Genomic DNA, 14,161 nt, shown 5'->3' with positions numbered 1-14,161 from the left:
GGGAGGAGGTGGAACACCCAATGAGAAATGAGGCCAAGTACTACATATCCGAGTATGAACCCGAGTCTTCACCCGAAGAGACTGATCGAGTTGATGATCGAGCACTGGTTCGAGAATCGCAAACCGAAGAACAACCCGAAGTGGAACCCGATGACCTACACGATGGTGTTGATCGGATGATGCATCGAGTAGATGTTGAAAAGATAGATCAGCCTCAACCACCTGCACTAGTAGAAGGGGAGTTAGAGGAAAGGTTCAATGCTGCACTTGACATCCAGCTGGAGGCGCTTGCAGAGCGAATGGCTAAGCGTAAAGCTCCACCACCTAAGTTTTTGCTCCCACACGAGCTTCAGCAGGAAGCTGCCAAGGAAGCAGCTCGATTGGAGGATGAGGTCAAGGAAGCTGTCAAGGAGATCGGTTTTGAAATTCTGAGAAGTGGAGTTTGCTTGGATCCTGAGCTGCGAATTGAGGAAAAACTTGAAGATCCTGGCTCTTTCACCTTGTCGTGTTCGATAGGACTTCGGATCTTCAAGAACTGTTTGTGCGACCTTGGAGCTTCAGTTAGCATTATGCCGTTTTCAGTTGCCAACAAGCTAGGATTCACTGATTTTAAACCAAGTAAATTGTATTTGGTTCTGGCCGACAGAACAGTGAGACATCCGATTGGTATCCTGGAGAACCTGCCTCTCAGGATTGGAAGATTGGAAGTGCCTGCCGACTTCATGATCCTCGATATGGACAAGGAATTGGATGATCCGCTGATTCTAGGAAGACCATTCTTGGCATTAGTTGGTGCTGTGATCGAGGTGAAGCAAGGCAAGATCAGAATAGAACATGGTGAGCATTTCAAGATGGAGTTTGATGTGAAGAAGGGGATTAAGAGGCCAACCATTGATGGTCAAGCTTTCTTTACAAAGACCAAGCAAAGGAAGGTGCAACATCTTGAAGAGGTCAACAACACATTTGCCTTAGAACCTGGACAAGACCTGGAAAATCTGTTGAACCAGCCTACTGCAGTGGAGAGGATTCCAGAACCTCTTCCACATGGATCCCATGCTTAAGGAGCATGAAGAGTCAAGCTTAGTGACTTTAAACAAGCTCACTTGGGAGGAAGTCCCAAAGGTATCTTTTAATTTTAGCTTATTTGTTTTACTTACTTTTATTTACTTTTTCTCTTTTTGCAATTTTATAAAAAAAAAATGGAAAATTAAGAAGATGAAAATTGAAGAACCCAAAGGTCAACCCGAAACCGTACTCGATGCGCCTGATCGTGTCCCTGCTCAGGTGGCGAGTGGAGTCCGAATCCCACAAGGAAGCCCACTCTCAGTGAAGCCCACCAACCAAACCCTAGCCTATTTAAGGGGTTTCGACATTCTCTCCCCTTCCATCACCGATAAGTATCTCTCAACCCTAGAGTTTTTGCTTTCCAAAGTTTCTATTCTATTCTCCCTCAAACTCGAGCTTTATTCGATTTCTTTGGGACTAATCCTATTAACCTCGAGACTTAGCCTTTTTCTTCTCAAGGAATCAAACATGGAGCCAATCGCTAAAATCTACCAAAGGAAAGGAAGAAGATCAACCTCCGCCGCTGCTACAACCGGAGGTGATGCCGTTGAAGTTGGAGATTCTCAAGGAAGAGGAAACGTTCCACATTCCCAACCGTTGGGTGGTCGTTTAGCCTCCCCAACCCGATGCACAACCCGATCCACCACCCAACCTGATTCTCGAGTAACCAATCGAGTAGGCCCGCGAGTTCGCTCACCGAGTCCAACGGCGAGTGCTCTCTGCCGTTCTCCTCGACGTAGGGAACTGTCTACGTCCGAAAAGACCCTTACCGACCCTATGAAGGTCGATTCTGATGACGGAGGAGAAGAGCAAGGGGAGATCCACACCTCTCGATCAAGGAGCATAGCTGCGGTTGCAAGGGGGAAGAGAACAGCTTCAGAGAAGGCTGAGAAGGTGGTTGAGAGAGCAGTTGAGGTAGAGGATCAACACGCTGAGGAGGAGGACCGAGAGAGAGAAGAGGAGCAGAGAGAGAGGACCCGCCAAGCCTCTCGGAGGCTAAAGCAGAAGGAGGTGGATACTCCGGCAAGACTCTTCAAGTTTTTCCGGAAGATGAGCTTTGTTGGTACCTTCTACCCTCACTGAGAAACAATGAAGCAATTGGGCATCGCTAGAGACGTCGAGTACCTGTTCGATATGTGCCACCTGGGCCAATTGATGCGAGCCCACCTTGAAGCATATGAGGAGGAGACGGTCCACTTCCTTTCAACCTTGAAGCTGCACTATTTAGAGGACCACCCGAACCTACTACCCGATGGGGGGATCAGGTTCATCACCTTCTCCATGAGGAACAAGGACTACCGACTATGTTTCAAAGAGATGGAGAAGCTGTATAGCTTCAAATCTGGTAGTGGGGAAGGTATGGAGGTAGGCAAAGAAGAAATGAGGTCCCTATGGCTGACAATAGGAGACAAGAACCCCTACAAGTCCACAAGCTCCAAATCCGCTCAAATAAGGAGCCCTGTCTTGAGGTATTTTCACAAGTCCCTTGCATGCACTCTTTTTGCTAGAAAAGAGACTAGGAATGTGAACGACCATGAGCTCCAGCTGTTAGATATTGCACTGTGTGGAGTTTTGGACAATACTAGGGATGGTACACCACTAGTTGGAGATGTTGCGGATACAAGCATGTTGTTTGTGTTACTCGATCAATTCCTCTACCTGAAATCGTGGGCCGTGAAAAGAAGAGAAGGAGGCGGAGAGATCTCCATTGGGGGACTAGTCACACCGATCCTAGTGGCATGCGATGTGCCCTTAAAGGGAATTGTTCATGAACCAAGATGGCTGGATGCGGACTACCTCGTGCTGGCGAGATTTTTGGCCCATGAGAGGCCTAATGACATGACGCTGTTCAAGTTTGTCCATCCAACCGCCGGAGCTGCTCAAATGGTTCTACCTAATGTCATATGCACCAAGGTTCGGCTGGGCGACAACATTGACTTCGCACCACCGTTGGAGGAACTGTACAACCCGGAGGAGGAGTCCGAAGCTGAGAACAGAGAGAGACCGGGCAGAGACAGGGAGACAGCTCGGAGGAGTTCGATTTTGAGGAGTATGTATGCTCTCAAAAGCAACCGGTTGGAGTGAGGGAAGCTCACAAGAGGATCGGCTGGCTGAAGAGGATGAACAAGTTCTTGGCGAAGAAAGTAAAAGATCTTACCGGTTCGGTGAAGACAATGGGAGGTCAAATCAAGGAGTTGCAAGATAAGGCAAGCTGTGCCTCAGCTCCTACCTCGGCATAAGCACCAACTTGGATGGGGAGAAGCGGACCGCTAGGAGGAACTCGAGGACTGCCACCTCCAGAACCTTACAGAGCATCATCATACGAGCCCCAAGCCGAGGAGAACATCACCCGACCTGAGGCATCGCGGAGAAGCCATTCTGATGCTTACCCGACGCCCAACCCGATGGGATACACGATGAACTATTCGATGCACCCATCGAGCACCCAATCGGGTGAGTACACAGGGATCTTCCCTCCACCTTACCAGATGCCATTCACGACGCCATACACGATGCACCCTGCGAGTGGATACACGGGTGATCATTCTGGACCTTTTCCGCCATTTCCGTCGTACTACCTGATGCCCTACCCGATGAACTACGCGATCCCACCCTCGATCAACACCTCGGATGTTGGTCCGAGTAAGTCGTCAGTGCGCATTTCTGAGCTCTCTGACGAGCAAACACCGGCACCTGCTGAAGCCGGAGACGACCCAGGCTACACGTTGGCGAGTATGGAGGCTGTTGCAACCTCCTTCTTCACCAACCCATGAGGTACGACTTTCATCCGATCTTTGTATATAACATTGCATTTAGTTTAATTCATTTTGTGTGATTCTTGGATTCTTTTTCAAACTTTTATTTACACAGGGACTGTGTAATTTAAGTTTGGGGGAGGATCCTAGAATGTATTTAACATTGTGTTTTATTTTCTTATTTTTATTATTTCAAATTTTTGCATGCTAGTTTTATTCATTTGAGTCTGCATTGCATTTATGTGCATTAAAAACCCAAAAAAAAAAAAAAATGAAAAATTTTAAGAAAAAGAAAAGAAAAGAGTGTTCATGTAGTTGCATTTGCATATTAGGATTGAGTCTAGTTTGTTTCATATAGGACTTTCGCATATGCATCTTAGGGGATAATGATTAAAACCACCTTGTTTAAAATCAAACCTTTGGAAAAAAATGAAAAATCTTTCCTTGGACCCTTTCTGTCGATTGAATGCTTCCTCCACTTTCTTGAACATTAGAACATCTCTATATTATTGGATTTAATTTGAACTTTAATTGTCTTGCTTATGGAATTTGAATACTTGCTCATGGTAACTCCAAACTCGGGTTAGCACTCCATTTTTTACCAATCTTTTCGTTTAACCCGATTCGTTTGTCCTACCCATGAACCCAAACCTTTCTTTCAAACCTTGTTGTGAATTGTTGAGTGAGTCCTCTTTCATTGTGCTATAGGTTGTGAAACCTTGAGAGTATTGAGAACGACAAAGAACTGCCTCTTGATTTAGCTAAGTTAGAATTTGAACTAGCTAATAGATTCGGTTTTGAAGGTTAGGTGGTTAGAATGTTTATTTGGGGTTGGGTTGTGGAATAAAAAAAAAGGAAGAAGAAAAAGTCCCTAAGGTTAGAATCAATTAGCTCTAAGTCTCTAAGTAAACAAAAAAGAAAGAAAGAAGAATTCTTGTTATAGTCTCCTAGAAAGAAAGAGAAGAATATATCTACATTAGGAGTTTAGCAAAGAAAAGAAAAAAAAGAGAGAGGGAGAGAGCTAGAAGTTTAAAGTTTAAAAGTCTAAACCTTAGGGCGTAAAAAAAGAGAGTTAAAATCAATGATGTGGGTAGTTTAAATTCTAGGGGATTTAAATAAATAAAAAAAAATGAAAATGAGAGTGAATGAGAAAATGGTAGATCATCAAGAGTTAAGCTTTGTATGCCCAAATTGTTCTCAGTCTTAGATAGTTTTCACAACTGTCTAGCATTCCATCTTTTGAGAGAAAACCACCCAAAGAATTTGTTTGAAACCACCTTACAAAAAAGCCTTACCCTTGAAACCGATTGAGCTTGATTCACCTTCCATTTGCAAGAATTCGCCAAACACTTAATTGAATGTGAAAGAGATGTTCCTTATCTTTAGTTGGAGGTTGAGCTAGATCGATGCATGGTAATAAGCATAGAAAAATATTTGTAAGTATGTTGATTGATCTTAGCACCATTAAACTATCTTTAAGGACTATAGCTTGAATCTTTCGGTTAGCATCTTAAGGTTATGAGTCCCCACTTTCAAACCGTACCCTCTTACTTCCTTGCTAGAGGACTAGCAAGATTTAAGTTTGGGGGTCTGATAACTCTCTAATTTACATGTTTTTAGCATCCTTTTTTGTCCATATTTTGCATTGTTCATACCTCTAACTTAGCATTTTTAGGTCATTTACTGTAGGAATTCACTTTTAGAGCATTTAGGGTGTTGCATTTCTGCATTTGCATATTTTGGATGAAAACAGGTGCTAAAGAGCCAAAAATGGGGAAAAACAAGGACAACTCGAGCATGTACCCGAAGGAGCCATCGAGCTGCAAGAACAAGTCCGAACCCCAACACGATCGAGGAGGATCCAAGAGCATGAAGAGCAACCCGAAGATCCACCCGAGGAGTAACCCGACTTCACCCTCGTGTACCCCATCGAGTAGATCATCGGGCAGGTCTGGGAAGCTAGGTCAAATGGGTTTCCATATATAAACCCCCTCTTCCCCTAGCTTGCAAAGGAGCACGCCGCAGACCCTCAAACCAGAGAGCGAGAGCTTCTGTGAGAGAACTGAGCGACTCAACATTTTTCTTCTTGTTTTGCATTTTTATTTTGTAGTTTTCTTAGATTTCTATCCTTTACTTTCTCTACTCTACTCTATCTTTTAATACAATGTCATTTTCATTCATTTTGATTGCTTTGTTATTCGCTTCTATGTCCGAGTAGTGTAGTAAAGTTTCTAGGGATGGGATAGATGATTTTGTGTTCTTGATCGGTTAGGATGCTTTAGTTGATTGTAAATGATTGATAGATTTCCTTCTAGATTGGTGCTCTTAATGCTGTCAACAGACCGAAAGGTTGAGATTAGATCTAGGGCGTTTACAAATGCTACAGGCCGAAAGGAGTAGATAAAATGCTTGATTTAGCCAATGCTAGAGGTTTACTTAACTCTGAGTAACAAAATTAGATGAGTTTAAGTCTACTGACAATAATGAATCGTTCTTAATGCCTGCTTGTTCATATTGCTAGTGCGACAGTGTGGTAATGTGTTCAAGGTTGATTGTTGCTAGTGCGAAAGTGTGGTGACAAGGTCTTAGAGGTTCATTGTCTAGGAAATAATTGCTTGAGGCATGTAAGGCATCCGTACTGGTCTAGAACACTTAGGATTCGATTACCCCCATCCTTAGGAACTTTCGTATTTTATTTATTTGCATTTCTTTCACTTACTCGACTACTTACCCGATCAGGTACACAATAACCTGTATCGATTAATACCTCGAGCTGTTCATATCTCACTTGCATACTCGATCACCCCACTCGATCTTGTACTCGATTGCTTGCATCGAGTGCTTAGGTCGTGTGGTTTACTTGTTTATATTCTTTTACTTTGTTTATTTTAGGAATCGTTTGAACCAAAACCCTAATTGCTTGGCTTGACTTGCATTGTTCTGATCATATCCTTCCTGCTAGCAATATGCAACCACTTGGATTGATAACCCTTTGTACTACAGCTGCATAGGGGATTGATACCCTGGGTGAAAACCTGTCTATCAGCGGCCAGGAACACTCGCACCATACCCGGACACCAACGGAAGACTTGTATCACCCGTCGGACAACTCGGAGCCAGTATGCCGAGGATCACTCCCAGTGCAACCACGCGGAGCAAGAGCTCATCCAGGACTTCCAAGCAAAGGATCAACCACTTTGTCCAAGCCTTCGTCCAAGAAGACCAAGAAATCGACTCGGCCAAGGCAACCATCGGCGAGACAATCTGTACGTCCTTCGTCCTTACCCAGGGATGAGGGTACCGGAGAAGGTTTTAACGAGGCGACGAGTCTTACCACACAACACCACGTTTAACCCAAGGACACATGCAACATCGCGTTTAACATTAATGACGTGGCAATCTGCACTCAGCCTAAGGACGCGGCCTCTCTTTTGTCTTTTTCCTTTCAACTTTGCGTTTTGAACTTATCTAGAGTCTTCCCTTGTAAATGTTGGAATAGTGTGACGTGTGTGGCCTTGTTTAAACCACATAGAGGGAGACGTGTTCACGGTCTGTGGAGACGCGTCAACGGCAACGTGTGCGGACCATAGCGAGTCCGCGTGTCCCCAGTCCCCTCTAAACCCTTACACTATTTAAACTCCCAAGCCCCTAGCTTAGACTCTTTAGAGTTGAATGAAATCATAATTTTCCAAAGAGTGAATCTTTGTTTCTTGTCTCAACACCTTTCTCGCAACAAAGTCCGGGACTTGGCTTGAAAGAAACCCTAAAAGGATCGAACCGGGATCGCTCTTCTTCTAGTCGGCGTACGATGGTCACCACCGCTCGTGTACATCGCCGGTTCAATCCGTACCGCCTCCCGTACACGGCGTTCTTTGATCGTTAGTTGTGTCCCACTTCGATTCCATCATCCTCTAGAGAACCAAGGTCGAGTTTCTTACTCGGTTCGCTAGCCACCGTCCGTACTCCCCGGTCCGTTTGTCCGCTACCGCGTTCAGCCGTCTGTACCATCGATTTGCCACCTCCTTCCATTCTATTCCGTATTCTACTCGTCCATTTCCCCTCAAAACTCGTTTCCATAACTCTTCCTCTTTTTACTTTCAACCCACCTTCTTTTATCCGAGAAAAGTACCTACCTTTCCATCCGTCCAACGACGTAGAACTCCGTCCGAGCCTCTAGGCCGTCCGGCGTTCACATCAACTTTAGACATCACTTATGCTTGCCAACCCTCATGATGCCCAAGTGTTGAGCCGAATCGGACTAAGTCATTATCAGACATTACTCGTACACACGAAAATATAAAACCGATTTCTTTCATTAAGTAAAATATTTCACAAAGTTAACAAAAGACTTGTAGATTTTGTGGCCAGGCCTAGCGCAAAAAGATTTTACATAACATACCTTTTTTATACAAAGGAAAAAAAATACTCTGGGCTCCTATCGTCCAACACGCCCTCTAGCTTCCCTCAACTGGTTACCTGCACGGAAAAATACATAGAAAGTCTCTAGGGTCCCTGCAGAGGATTAGATTCCCATCTCAACCTATAGATGTCAAAAATCAATCACCACATCACAAAAATCAGAGAAAGCATGCAAAAGGTAATAAACCAAGCAAATAACCATAAACAAGCAATTAATGCAACATGCAAAACTTAAATAACAGATAGTTTTTAAATAAGTTTTACTAGGGCCCGAATATGCTGCATTCCACTTCACTACAATTGAACACCCGCATTACAACCACAAAGGCATGCAACCGGTACAACACCTCAACTACACCGTCATGTAGACAGCCTCGGCCAAGGTAGTGAACCAAGTCCACCGAGCTCTTTGCTTCAACATGCAACACTAGAGCCAGGTCAAGGCGGCATGTTGAGGCGGAACCACAAGGAAGGTCAGTCACATCTCCATTATTAGTGCGCTTATGGCTAGTCGGACCTCCCGTCACGAATGCCACGCACTAAGACCATCCAATAATTGATACTTATGTTTATGGTCTTAAACAACACATAAAACAAAAAGTATCAATACTTAACCTCACATGCAATAGAACAAATAAATGGATAAGCAATCACGATCATTGTAATACCTCTTACTTTGACCTAGTACACCGACGTAAGGCCGCGAACGTGGACGTGCAATCGAGAGTTGGAATATTGTTCGAAAGGAAAAATTCGATAGAGCCATCAGTCAACCAATCTTTATCCGAAGTATTGATCAAAGAAAAATGGTTGAATTGATTTTTATATTAAACCATGAGCAAGTTAAAGATTTCTATCTTCTACCGTTAAATATCAAGAAGGCAAGGAACTGCTATCAGTGGCATTGGGCAGTAAGGCTACGGAATAATGATATGTACTCGGTCAAAGGAAATGATGGAACGTTTACTAAGGGTTATGAAGTTGGCTATCAACAATTTGGTCGATGGAAAGATCAATTGTACCGAGAAAACTAGTTTTACCGAGAAGAAGCTGTTATGGCCGAGACAAGCGAGCAATGATCGAACATGTTTGGATACGGAGACAACAATGTTAGTAGGTGGTTAAGGACAAGCCACAATACAAGATTTTAGCTGTAAATATCGGACGAAGAAATCCTGGTTCAGTTTGGCCGTGAAGCTGCTTTGTCGTGGAGGTGCTTGTGGTGCAAGTGGTTGTGCCACCAGCTTGGAGTGTGTTGTCCATATGGTGCCAAATGTTTGGATGAGGATGGCGTATGCCAAGCTTAAGTGGAAACAAGCTTGAGTTTGGATAAGAATGAAAGTGGATAAAGATAAGGATACGCTTTTGGATAATGTTTATCTACCACCTCGTGCTTGCCTTTGCTTGGGAGCTAAGTCTCCTCTCCCTATATAAAGCCAAGAAATCTAGGTTTATTTCATTAGCTTTCCACACCAAAACGCAACCCTTAGATATTTAATTAGATCATTACGCTTTTGGAGGCGAGTTAGGTAGAAATTGGTCGAGTCGAGAGTTGTGGTCGGGTTTCCGGTAAGTAAGTTCTACCCCTAGTCTTTTATTCTTTCTAGAATATTTTTCTAAGTTTTTGGTTCGGTCCAAAGCTTAGATCCATCCTTGGAGAAAGCTAGTCGGACCTAGATCAATAGGCCGGCAAGGGTAGAATGTCGATTTTTTGACCTTAAGGCCAAGGTGAGTACCGAAGCATGTGTAGTAGCACATGACTAGGATTTTATTTTGTGTATGAGTTTGGGATTGAGGTTGCATGTTTATAATTGTCTATGATAGTTAGATCTACGTTCTTATGTGAGATCGATTTGTTTGGTTGGTTTAGATCTAGCATCTTTGCTTGATTTATTTTCATATTATGAAGTTTGTGTGTGGTTTAGGAACTATAATTGGTATAGTTTTGAGATATATTTGATGTTGTGAAGTTGCTTATGCAATTTAATGAGGCTAGGCTAGCGTTGGTATAGCCGTTATGCTGCTTGGTTGTTCATGGTCAATAATCGGTATTTATTGGCATGATAACTGGATGTTGTGTGTGTTGTTTTTTATTTTTTTTCATGTTGATTGCTTCATTGTTTGTTTGGTTGTTTGTTTGTTTGATTGATTGATTATTGTTAGTTAATTTTGTTGTTGCTTGATTGACTTCTTTATGTCATTAGACCTTGTTGCGAGTAGTACTGACATTATGTTATGTTCCCCCCAAACAAATTAGCTCGAGAGACTTCGGGGTAATTGTTTGTACCGCATTTAATCACTTCGATTAAATGACTGTTCCCAAGCTAATCGTTTGGGCTAGAATAAGAAGGAAGTCCGACCCGTTAACTCAAAAAGGCCCGATCAAGGGAAGCGGGTAGAAACCAGGCCAAACCGACGGGAGCGCAACAATTCTGTTAGCTGTCATTAATAAATAATATGCGAGATTGATGGAACAGATTGATTCTTCATTGAAAGCTCTTAGTATAAATCTTAAGAAGCATATTTTTTGTAGGGACGAATCAATTTTCTGGCAATAATATCTAGACCACATGCGTATTTTACTCAAGAACAATCTCTAAATATAACAAATCAGTTCGGAACTTGAACGGTGATTAACTCCTCTGCTCCCTGAATCACTCAGATCATAGTGGTACACTTCCGATCTCACAGGATATTATCGTGCCCTTATTTTATTTTTATTTCATGTGTTCCAAACATAGAAAGTCACATGTCAACCGCTATGCCATAAGAACGAAAAGAGTTCGACATCGAGGTGGTCCGGTTCGCAAGTTTTCAGGTTCCCGGAGTTGTGAAAGAGTTCGAGAAAGTTGCAGACCTCCGAAGAACTCAGAAGAATCAAAGTGGATGAGAATGACAAAGGGAGCTCGAAGATGGGTTTCCAAAGTGAAGGCTCATACCAGGACCAAGTCAATTCAAAATCGGAACGTTAGAGAGTAAAGTTTTTATATAAAAAATTATAAGGTTTTTTATAATCTTTGTATAAGGTTTTATAAGATTTATATATATAAAAACTTTATAAATTTCTTATAAATATTTTTAAATCGTTTAAAACTATATAAAAACATTATAATAGTCTTGTAAATTCTTTTTGACGGAAAATTTTTTTTGTCGAAATGTTTTGTCAACTTTTTTTTGACAAAACTTATTTTGGCGGGAAATTGTTTTCAAAAAAATTTTGGCCCAAAAATATGTCGGATATATTTTTGGCGGAAAATTTTTGTTTTTATTTTATTGATTAAAATATTTTTCATTTAATGGTAAAATGGTTATTAAAAATTAAAGGAGGACAAAAATGAAAATGGCAAAAAATATATATATATTTCGGAAAAATGTGTATTTTTGAAAAAAGATATATTATTTCTAACTAATTCTCAATATATGTTTTGATGTTTAAAATGAAATATCTAGTGTTTTTTATACGAAAAAGTCTATGCATATGTTTAGAAGGAGGGTAAAATGCCTTGCCCCCTTCCCTTGGCCAAATGTAGTCATCAAATTCAAACCTTATGTTTTAACCTAAAAGGTTATTACCTTTCTAATGTCTAACTTATAAAGAAGCTCGGGAAAAATAGAAAATCTTTTCCCAAAAATAGATATATATACGGAAACACTGTTTTTATTAAATTTTATGCAAACACTTTTACTGAAACCAAAATATATCTTTAAAACACAAAATTATATAATTAAATGCAACCCCATGGTAGGAAAGTAAGAAGACTTTGTATATAACTAGTACGTGCATTAAATTTGTGTACCGTCGAGAGATCATGTTTGTCTTTTATTCCAATCAAGCTGAATGTTTTTTCCGGTTTTTAATAAAAATTCATGGTTATAATTCATCTAATCTATTGAAAGTTCATAGTTATGTAATATATAAATATTCTAAAAAAATATTAAATAATGATGTTGAAAGACCAAATCATATTAATTTTTAAAAAAGTTTAATATCAATGAATATGAATACCTGAGATTGTTACAAATAGTTTTTTTTTTTTTTAATTCCATTGATAACACCTATTAAACTTTTTGTCGAAGTTTCCTGATATACATAGACGGTCAGCCATGATAGACCAATTACATTCATAACAATGACCTTGATCTCTCTCAGCTGTATATACATTAAACCATTTAACTTGATTATTCCAAGCAAACCTGCAGAAGAACAATGTATTTCTAAACCAGTTTGGTCTAAACTTCCATTGAAATCTTTGTCCTCGCTGCAACACATGCTTACCTAGATCATCATTTTTAGATTTACAGCTTATTTTCAGGATTGTTTGCGGCATGATATTGTTGGTGATAGAGACAGCGGTTTTAGCAAACGGGTTGAATCCATCACATGGACTGATGACATAGCAAAATATTATAGAGAGAACGACGAGTGTTTTCGATGAATTTTTCATAGTCGTTTTTTTTGTTATTAGTCGTGTTGTGTTTGTTTTATATTCACATGGTTAGTCTAGTTTCTTATTTATAGCGTTGATTATGATTGATGATTTATAAATTGAGAGCCGTTGCTAAGAGATACATTTATATAATTAAGGGGTTACATTGAGCTACAAAAAACGTTCAACAATATTCATTATGAGTTTATGTAATTGCGTTTTTAGAAAATCTCTTAGATCTATTGGCTTATATTCCTCTATAGGTTTTTTATTTTTCCCAAAATATAACTACATTTATTTTGGGTAGAAAATTATTTGAATTAACTATATTGAGTAACTCGATAACAAACCGGGATAAACTAATTATTAAATAATTTTATTCTAATTTTGTTTACAAAATCTAATATAATTACTGGTAAAATTATGATTTGAGATCTTAACTTCATTTTTGTAATATATTTTTAAATCTAATATATATTTTGTTTCCTATTTATAGGATTGAATTTGTTTTGATGGACTACGAATTGAGAACTGTTGTAATGAGATACATTGACCATCATCCGATAAAATACAATGATTCAATACAATAAAACTAGGAAAAATTTCTTTACAATGTGACCCCTCAGCTTTAACATTCATGTTGGTGTTGACATATAAAATCTGTTAAAATCAATATCCAATCAAATTAAAACAATTAATACAATCTGTTTTTTTTCCTAGCTGGACACATAATTATCTTCTTCTTTCTATCATCGACTTCTTCTTCTTTCTACTTTTTCTTTAAAATTAATTTTGGTTCACATATATATTTATTATAAATCGATTAAGCTTCACGCGGGTTCACAGATATCGTATGGGAGAAGTTCATTCTGACGGAGTATGAATCTCTGATTTCTCCGTCGCGAGTTTTCTCATCGAAGAAGAAACTCTAGTTTGCTCTCTGTAACGATCATCTTCTCATCAACGATGACGAAAAGATAATTGTGTGTAAATTCATCAATTTTGCGCTGTTTATAGGATTTGAGGATAATGAACTGTATCTTGCCTTTGAATTGCAATTTTTGTAGAGAATCATGTCAATAAGAATGTGATCACAAGCTTATCTGAGAATGTTTCTGCTACTTTTGGGAGCAATTTGTGTGTTTCTATGTGCTGATATTGATTCTCTCTGCTTGTTTGGGATTTTTTTTTTGGTATATGAAAGAGCATCTGGTTAGAGGAAGGGAGTGGGAAGAGGTGTATCATGTTAGATTGTTATCTACGATCAATGGTTTCTCAATCGCATGGGGAGATACTCATCACTATTGGGAATGGATTTCAATTCCTGAATTAGGTACTTTTTATTATTATTATCTGTGCAATAGCTCATTGGGAGAGTGATTATGGATAATTGTTGCCCCGTGTTATGAAGGTTTGAAAAGCTAGCAGAGCTTCTCTATGTATGTTGGTCCGAGATTCGTACTTAGATTACATATATAACTTCCAGAACTGGAT

This window comes from Camelina sativa, chromosome 16 (assembly GCF_000633955.1).
Source record: "Camelina sativa cultivar DH55 chromosome 16, Cs, whole genome shotgun sequence".
Lineage (NCBI taxonomy): Eukaryota > Viridiplantae > Streptophyta > Magnoliopsida > Brassicales > Brassicaceae > Camelina > Camelina sativa.
The sequence above is the reverse complement of the archived record's forward strand: the minus strand, read 5'-3'. Positions refer to the sequence as shown.